The following is a 10,000-nucleotide window of genomic DNA, read 5'->3' as shown; positions in this document are numbered from 1 at the left end:
TACGCTGCACCTTAACCTAACTTACGCTGCACCTTAACCTAACTTACGCTGCACCTTAACCTAACTTACGCTGCACCTTAACCTAACTTACGCTGCACCTTAACCTAACTTACGCTGCACCTTAACCTAACTTACGCTGCACCTTAACCTAACTTACGCTGCACCTTAACCTAACTTACGCTGCACCTTAACCTAACTTACGCTGCACCTTAACCTAACTTACGCTGCACCTTAACCTAACTTACGCTGCACCTTAACCTAACTTACGCTGCACCTTAACCTAACTTACGCTGCACCTTAACCTAACTTACGCTGCACCTTAACCTAACTTACGCTGCACCTTAACCTAACTTACACTGCACCTTAACCTAACTTACACTGCACCTTAACCTAACTTACACTGCACCTTAACCTAACTTACACTGCACCTTAACCTAACTTACACTGCACCTTAACCTAACTTACACTGCACCTTAACTGTCACATGTAACGTCACAGGAATGTAGCTTTGCCTAACAGCAACCCTCTGAACATAGTTCACTGCTTGGATCCTCTGGTGTCATGTGTATTTCTCGATGCCATGGTGCGTACCCTCACGTAAATGTCTTTCGAGTGTTGCGTACTTTCTACACAGTCCCGCTAACCACTGGAAGGGTGTAACGCTACAGAACGAATATCGCCCTCCCCTCCTGCCCTTCCAAGCTGGTCGGTCAGGCGTTTGTTTGTGAAATGAGCCTTGCAGCTGTTCAGTTGCATTCGGTTGTCGATGCAGTCAGTGTACGTTGTGGTACGGCCTGTGTGGACTGTCCGCTGATGTACGCGTAACCCACACTGATCATCCGTCGTTACGTACTGAGTGACATAATGTGGCACATGCTTGACCGTACACCGGCTGCGCCCTACAATGGCGAATCATAAGGGCCATATGTTGTGCACGATGCTACTTGTCTCGTCTCCCCATGACAGCGAGATTGCACTGTTGTACGCCGTAGAGACATGTGGTAGGTACGGACGAAAGTATTGCATGTTGGGCCCCCCCCCCTCCCTCTGCCGGGAATCAGCGTGAGCCGTCTGTTGATGTAGCGACGAGGGTTTTCCTATTTAATCGTATTGCCCCACACAACATGATACCACGGTGGACCGCGTTCCACATCTGCGACATGCTACAGAGGCCGGTTGACAGTCGACCGCGCAAGGGACATTGCACACGTGCGCGGACCATCTTCCACGTGTTCTCTCGTGTACATGCCGCAGTGTGTATGTGGGCTGATGTAGCGTGTCGTGACACATAACATGCAGGCATGCCAGAATCGTAGATTTCGCAAATGTAGATTGACGTATACGTTTGCTGCCAAAGATCCGCAAATGAACTGGAAATCAGTTGTTGAGCGGTTGTTCGCGCTGCAGGTGCATCGGTGATAGCGACGATCGGTACATCTGTGAACCGGTTGTTTCGGCGGTACCCGCCATGCCCCCGAACCTGAGTTGGCCATGTGGGTATGAAGCGATACGAGGCTGTGGCTTGGTGGGACAGTCCCCGGCCGGTGAGGGGGGGCCGCCCGGCGTGCTGGCCGCGCGCTGCGTGAGCGCACGCACTACAGCCGGCTGGTGGGGGGCGCCCAGTGGCAGGAGCGCCGGCCGACGGGCCCGGCTGGCGTCCCAGCTACGCGCCGGCGCACCCGGCGCGCGGCGCCAGGCGGCCAAAGTGGGTTCTGCCGAGCCCGGTGCGAAGCGCGGTGGACATCTGCAGTGTGCTGGTCCGATTGCGGACTGTGTGCGTTGAGGATGCGCCGCCGCCCGGCACTCGGCGTCGCGACGCCGTCTGCTGCTCGGTCGCCCCCAGCGGTTCTCGCAGGTGGTTTGTATCGCAGCTCTGCGGACGTGTTGGCGCGTGCGCTGTGCTGGGAGAGTTCGCTTCTGCACCCAAGTGGGGCTTTGCCCTTCTGTGGCGCTGGCGTTGGAGCTGCCGGTCACCGTAGGTGGCGCGTGTTGTTTCCCGCCGGCAATGCCACGACAGCACGCTCCCGGGCCTCTGTCGGCAGCGGCAAGCTCAGTTGGGAGCACGGGTGTTCGCACTGAAAGCGTCTACTCGCCTATCTCCGGGCGATTGCGCCTCTCTCGAACCCGACCAAGTACTTAGGACGGCGCTGCGCGCCGCCGGGACCTGAGAGGGTTTCGAGGTGTATCGTGCAGGGGAGCTCAGCCTCCTCCTGTTTGCAGAATAATTGAGCGGACGCTTGCGTGTTCGCGCGGGCCCTCGGGACACACTCCCGGGCGGCCGGCTGCTCAGCTCTCGTTGACGCAGCTCCCTGGTTGATCCTGCCAGTAGTCATATGCTTGTCTCAAAGATTAAGCCATGCATGTCTCAGTACAAGCCGCATTAAGGTGAAACCGCGAATGGCTCATTAAATCAGTTATGGTTCCTTAGATCGTACCCACGTTACTTGGATAACTGTGGTAATTCTAGAGCTAATACATGCAAACAGAGTCCCGAGTCTGGCGTGAGGTCGGTCGCTCGACGGCGCGTTCGGCGCGGGCCTGCCCGTAGCCGGCGCGCCGTAAGGCACGGAGGCTCGCACTGGGGCGTATCGCTTCCAGACGGGCGTGCCGCGGCACTCCTCACAGGGGAAGTGATGTGTCTCTTACAACCTCTCCTTCCCAAGTGGCTCTTTCCGCCTTCCCGTGGTGCCAGACGTTAAGCTCGGCATTTTGCCTTGCGACAAAAGGGAGAGCTGCGACCCAACCCGATGCGAAAGCGAAGGGTGCGTGGCACAGGGGGAGCTGTGTCAAGGGACGAACATCTGTCCCTTCCTGTTCGCAGGGCCCAGACCAACAGGAGCTCTGCATGCCGGCGACTTCGTTTGTCGGCGTGGGATCGCGGCGCGAGTCGGCAAGGGTGCCTCGCCGCGCCCCTGGGTAACCGGGGCGTGTTCTGCCAAACCCAGGAGGTGGTGACATCGCCTGGGCCAGGTTAACTGGGTCCAGACCGCCGAACGTCTGGGGGACCGGCCCGCCACCTGAGTAGGAGTGGGTCCTTGGCCGTAAGGTGGAAACTCGGGCTAGTAGGCGGCGAAGGGCGAGAGGTGCATCCGCCTCTCCGGAGTGCGGGGTGCAGTTGCCGAGGAGCGTCGCGTGAAATCGCCGATGACGGAGCCATCGATGGGGACCAGTGCGCTGGCGACGGCGCGCTGAACCCGGCAGCTCGGGAGTGCCCTTGACCTTGGGGCGAGGTCGGTGGGCGAGCTGCAAGAAGTCCCCCCCCATGCCAGAGGAGCCGGTCCGGGGCAAGAGACGGGCTCCCATCTTTCTTTTATCACTCGTATAATCATGGCGACAACCGATACGAGTGACTCGAGTGCGCCTCAACGGGCTTCTTTTGCGCCGCCTGATCCCTCTCCTCAGGATGAGTCGGGACAGGCCGAAAACGAAACTGTGACGCAGAGATTAGCACGAATCACGTTGCTCATGGAGCAAAACATTAAAAACGGGAAGATAAGTCAAGCAGGACTCTCAACAATTAAAAATGAACTGGCTGCATGGGCCATTGCCCACGCAAAGTTGGAAGGAAGGGTGGAAGAATTAGAGAAGGAAAACAATAGATTGAGGAAACAACCAGTTAAAACCTGGGCTGCCGTGGCAGCGCAAGCTCCCACGAAGCCCAAAACGACTAGAGACACCATAGATAAAGTGACTAAGAGGCCAGATACGGCAGTTTTCTTGAGGACCCTGCCGGGCCAAGACACAAGTGTCAAAAGAATCCAGGAGCTATTCACGACTACTGTGGACCCTGTAAAAGAGAAAATAAAGATCAAAAGAATCAAACCCAGCAAGAATTCAGTAATAGTGGAAGTCGCATCCGAAGAGGATAAAGAAAAAATATTGAACAACCACAAATTAAATTCAGTAATTAAGTGTGAGCCTCCAAGGAAAAGGAACCCTCTCGTGATTCTGTACGACGTTCCAACAGTTATGACCAATGAAGAGTTATGCGACACAATCAGAAAACAAAACTTTGAGCATCTGAGTGAAGAAGAGTTCAAAGACTGTTTTAAACTCAGATTCAAGACAGGTCCACGGGGTCGAGATGTGGTACATCACGTCGCTGAAGTTACAGCACGGATGTGGAAAAGCATTACAACAATGGGCAAAATATATGTTGGCTTCCATGCCATCAACACTAGGGACTATGTCGTGGTACCTCGTTGCCACAACTGTGGCGACTTGGACCACATTCTCAGGCTGTGCACCAGGGAGTCGGCCTGCACAAAATGTGGAGAGAACGGTCACAACCGTAAAGACTGCAAGGCAGCAGCAATCTGCATACCATGCAGGAACCGAGGCAAGAAATCATGCGGAGCCACAGGTCGAAACTGCCCAACATACAGGATGCTTGAACAAAGACTGATTTCCAGGATTGATTATGGGTGAGCCCGGCATACTGAACAGGATGCCGAAACATAAGTCCCCGAGCAAAAGGAGGAGGGATGCTATGAGGGCTAACAAGTTTAAGTTGTTCTTAAGGTCGCTTACGAGCACCAAGAAAACTGAAAATAGAGCCACACAGACTGAGATCTATATGATAAATATGGCAATACAGACAGATCCCCCCATAGCTGCAGCTCCCTCCTCCGAAAGCCGGGGAGCAGAGCCGACAGAACACCAGAAACGGCAAGGGCATCCTGTGGCTGTGGCAGTTTCCAGAAAGGAGCAGAAAAAAGTCATTCAACCGATACAGGAAAACTTGATAACCAGTAGCTCTAGTACAAGTTCTCCCACACAGGGTACTCCAGTAGTCAGACTACCACCTGTGGACCCTGTAAGAGTGTACCCCAACTTGGAGTACACCATGCAACTAGCAAGACTTGAGCAGCCGGCTACCCTGACCACTGCCCTGAGACATGTGGTTCGTGTAGGACACGAAGAGGGACGAAAGATAACCTTCTCGGTGATGGAGGCTGTGGACAGAATTCAACTAAAATCAGTGAATCTCCCCACTGACTTTGGAGCCCTGCGAGACTTGTTAAGAAAGGTGTTTGAAAGAAGGGGCGAGAAATTCGACCTAAATGACATCTACGAACAGGCAGTTTTGGCGAACGGACGAATTGCGTTCGACTGGACTAAGACCTGGCCACATGACCGAGTACACACCTACTTTCCATAATGACCAAAATAAACATAGGACAACTAAACACTCATAATAGTCGACTTGTGATGCAGGAACTCCGAAGGGAGGTGGAGGAGAGGAGATTGGATGTGCTCTGTCTGCAGGAGCCGTACTCCCAAGCTGGGAAAGTCGCATTTGCTGCCGCCACATGGCAAGTAATAAGTAGAGGAGAAGACCCAAGGGCAGCAATTATAATTACAAACAAACTCGTGAGAGTAACCACACTCTCTCAGTTTACAACTCCCCATTGCAACGTCGTGGAGCTCCAATCTCCAGCAGGAATCATCACCATCATTAATATGTATTTCCAGTATGGAGATGACATTGAAATACACCTAGACCACCTGATGAGGGTGACCACGGCGTTGCGGGGAAGGAAAATTGTAATAACAGCTGATATTAATGCCAAGTCCCCCCTATGGTTCAGTGGCACAAGAGACGCAAATGGAGAAAAGGTGGAAGAATACATTATGGCGTCGCAACTCGTGGTGGCCAACAGGCCTGGTAATCCTCCTACCTACACGGCAGGAGGAGGGCAGGGTACAAATATTGATGTCACTCTCGTGACACCAAATGTAACAAACATCATTCAAAATTGGAAAGTAGTAGGAAACGCCACCACTAGCGACCATAACTTAATAACTTTCACAGTAGGGGAGAGAGAGTGCCGCTGGGCCATGGGATGGGAAATACAATTCAACTACAGGAAAGCTGACTGGGAACGCCTGGCGAGGGAGTGCGACATTCCTCCATTACCGGAAGATGACATACAACAAGACATAAACGTAGACAACAGAGCAGATGAACTAGTAACTGCAGTAACCAGGGCGGTGAGGGCTGCTGTACCGATCAGGAGGAAGGCCATGGCGGCTTCTCCGTCACCGTGGTCGCCTGAACTGGAAGATCTACGCCAATCTGTCAGGAGGCTAAGGAGGCACTACCAGCGCTGTGTCGTCTGGCAGGAGAGACAAAGGTGGCAATTGCAGTACAGGGAGGCAAAACAGAGGTTCCAGAGTGAACTACGTGAAGTCAGAAGGCGAAGCTGGGAACACTATGTGCTCAGCCAGCTAGCTCTGGATCCATGGGGACTCCCCTATAAATTAGTCAGGGAGAAAATCCGCTCTCCTATGGAGCTATCTACAGTCAGGCACGGGGACAGGATGACGGAGTCCTGGCAGGAGACTGCTGGGGTCCTCCTCCGGTCCCTGCTGCCTGATGACAATGCGGATGGGGAGACAGAGGGACAACGGCAATTGCGAGAACAAGACCGTGAAATATATAATAACGACACGGCGGTCTACCCCTTCTCAGAAGAGGAGGTGGCGACCCACATAAAGCAACTTAAAAGAGGCAAAGCTCCTGGGCCAGACGGCATTGTGGCGGAGGTGGTGCAATTCCTGACACCCCAGCTGGTTGCCCCGCTTACCCACCTCTATAATGAGTGCCTGAGGCAGCAACAGTTCCCAAGAAGGTGGAAAACTGGGAACGTCGTCATCATTAAGAAGGGACCGGACAAGGATCCTGCAGAAGTAAAGTCGTACAGGCCGATCTGCCTGTTAGATTTGTTTGGAAAAATCTTGGAAAAACTGCTGGCTGACAGACTGGCAGCACATAGAGTATTGTGCGGGATGAGCAGTAGGCAATTCGGTTTCAGGCCGGGGCGGTCGGCATCTGATGCAATCGCCCTGGCGGCCGAGGTCTGTGGCTCAACCCCGCACAAATACGTGGTGGGCATCATGGTGGACATCAGCGGCGCCTTCGACAACCTGTGGTGGCCCTCGCTCTTCTCCTGCTTGCGGGAGAAGGAGTGTCCAGGGCCGCTATATGGCTGCCTGAGGAGCTACTGTGAGGATCGGGAGGTCTGGCTATCATCCCCTAGCGAAAGGGTAGGGAAAGCTGTCACGAAAGGATGTCCCCAAGGATCGGTCCTAGGGCCGCTCTTTTGGGACATCCACATGGAGCCATTACTAGACAGCCTGCAACGAAGTGAGGATGTGCTAGAGGTGATAGCCTACGCTGATGACCTCCTCCTGATGGTCGGTGGCCGTAGCCGAGAGGACATAGAACCTAAAATAGAGAGAGCGTTAGACAGACTCCAACAGTGGTGCCACACCACGAAAATGACCATATCACCAAGCAAATCGACATACTTACTACTTAAAGGACAACTAATCAGGAACCCTACGGTCAGAATTGACGGCACACCGGTACTGCGAAGACGAGACACACGTTACCTAGGAGTCATCATTGATGAGAAATGGAACTTCGGAAAACACATTGAAACTGTAACCCAAAAAGCTCTGCAAATATTAAACAACCTCATTTCCATAGGACATAAAAGATTTCACCTACCTCCACATCTCATTAAACTTTATCACAATAGTATCCTAACTTCAGTAGTGGGTTACGGCTCCGGGGTCTGGGCGCACAGACTCACGAGGGTTGTGCCCGCCATGGCAGTGAGAAGGGTTCAGAGAAGCATGGTTCTAAGATCTGTGGGCGCTTATAGAACATCTCCAGGAGGGGCCCTATTAGTCATAATGGGGCTCTGCCCACTTGACATCAAGATCAGGGAGCAAGCAGCCTGGTATTGGGCAAAAAAAGGGAACCAGGGGAAAATAGAAGAAATCATGGGTGTGAGGGTAGAGGACAAAAGGGGGATTAGAAGAAGGGGGGAAGAACTTTGGCAGGGGTCCTGGGAGACAGAAGAAACCGGTCGCAGAACCTTTCAGTTCTTGCCGAACGTGAGGGAGCGCTTAGAAATGAAGCACTTTCAGCCAACACGGGGACTGATCCATTTTCTCACTGGTCATGGACCCTACCCGACATACTTATGTCGGTTTGGGAAGAGGGCTACGCCAGCGTGTGACTGTGGCGCGCCGGAAGGCACTCCGGATCATGTGATTTACGAGTGCCCTCTCTTCAATGATGTAGCGACTACACTTCGAGACGGACTACCGAACCATGACACGTATCAACTCCTCAGACGTGAAGACACTTTTCAGATGATTAATACTCTGGCCAACGAGGTATCACGGAAAGTGTTAAATGAATATCTGAGGGAGATTAACTAAGAATGTGAAAATGAACACCGATATTGTCTAGATCCCTTTTCCCATACCGCCAGCGCGCGGACTGGCCGACTTCACATCACAGTTGGGATCCGCCGCGCGCAGGATTAGGGGGAGGAGGGGTTAATCTCACCGACTTAGAGATGCACCGGATTTGACTTAGGATAAGTTAGCTCAGTAGGACTTAGAATAGGATATTATGTTAGGTTATGGAACTGCAGCGAGTTAACATCTTGGCCAGCCCAGTGCCAGGGGCAAGCTCTTTGGGGTTAGCCCGAAGAGCAAGGCTTGCAAAGTAGGTTTATATATTCTACTGGCACATATGTGACGCTGCAGGTGTAGAAATTAGCAATTAGTGATAGTAATAGTTTCTTAAGTAGTAGGGATAGTTAGTATAATGCCCATTGTTGTAGTAACCTGTAGCACATCATATTTTGTAGCATGCTGCATGAAACAATAATAAATGTATTAATATTACGACCCACTAATGCTATTAAGGAAGTGGGTTAATATTGTATAATTATTATTATTAATGATGAATAAAGTTTTTTTTTTTTTTTAAAAAAAAAAAAAACAGAGTCCCGACCAGAGATGGAAGGGACGCTTTTATTAGATCAAAACCAATCGGATTGGCTCGTCTGGTCCGTTTGCCTTGGTGACTCTGAATAACTTTGGGCTGATCGCACGGTCCTCGTACCGGCGACGCATCTTTCAAATGTCTGCCTTATCAACTGTCGATGGTAGGTTCTGCGCCTACCATGGTTGTAACGGGTAACGGGGAATCAGGGTTCGATTCCGGAGAGGGAGCCTGAGAAACGGCTACCACATCCAAGGAAGGCAGCAGGCGCGCAAATTACCCACTCCCGGCACGGGGAGGTAGTGACGAAAAATAACGATACGGGACTCATCCGAGGCCCCGTAATCGGAATGAGTACACTTTAAATCCTTTAACGAGTATCTATTGGAGGGCAAGTCTGGTGCCAGCAGCCGCGGTAATTCCAGCTCCAATAGCGTATATTAAAGTTGTTGCGGTTAAAAAGCTCGTAGTTGGATTTGTGTCCCACGCTGTTGGTTCACCGCCCGTCGGTGTTTAACTGGCATGTATCGTGGGACGTCCTGCCGGTGGGGCGAGCCGAAGGCGTGCTTGCGCGTCCCGAGGCGGACCCCGTTGAAATCCTACCAGGGTGCTCTTAGTTGAGTGTCTCGGTGGGCCGGCACGTTTACTTTGAACAAATTAGAGTGCTTAAAGCAGGCAAGCCCGCCTGAATACTGTGTGCATGGAATAATGGAATAGGACCTCGGTTCTATTTTGTTGGTTTTCGGAACCCGAGGTAATGATTAATAGGGACAGGCGGGGGCATTCGTATTGCGACGTTAGAGGTGAAATTCTTGGATCGTCGCAAGACGAACAGAAGCGAAAGCATTTGCCAAGTATGTTTTCATTAATCAAGAACGAAAGTTAGAGGTTCGAAGGCGATCAGATACCGCCCTAGTTCTAACCATAAACGATGCCAGCCAGCGATCCGCCGCAGTTCCTCCGATGACTCGGCGGGCAGCCTCCGGGAAACCAAAGCTTTTGGGTTCCGGGGGAAGTATGGTTGCAAAGCTGAAACTTAAAGGAATTGACGGAAGGGCACCACCAGGAGTGGAGCCTGCGGCTTAATTTGACTCAACACGGGAAACCTCACCAGGCCCGGACACCGGAAGGATTGACAGATTGATAGCTCTTTCTTGATTCGGTGGGTGGTGGTGCATGGCCGTTCTT

The sequence above is a fragment of the Schistocerca gregaria genome, chromosome 3 (genome assembly GCF_023897955.1).
Source record: "Schistocerca gregaria isolate iqSchGreg1 chromosome 3, iqSchGreg1.2, whole genome shotgun sequence".
Taxonomy (NCBI): Eukaryota; Metazoa; Arthropoda; class Insecta; order Orthoptera; family Acrididae; genus Schistocerca; species Schistocerca gregaria.
The sequence above is the reverse complement of the archived record's forward strand: the minus strand, read 5'-3'. Positions refer to the sequence as shown.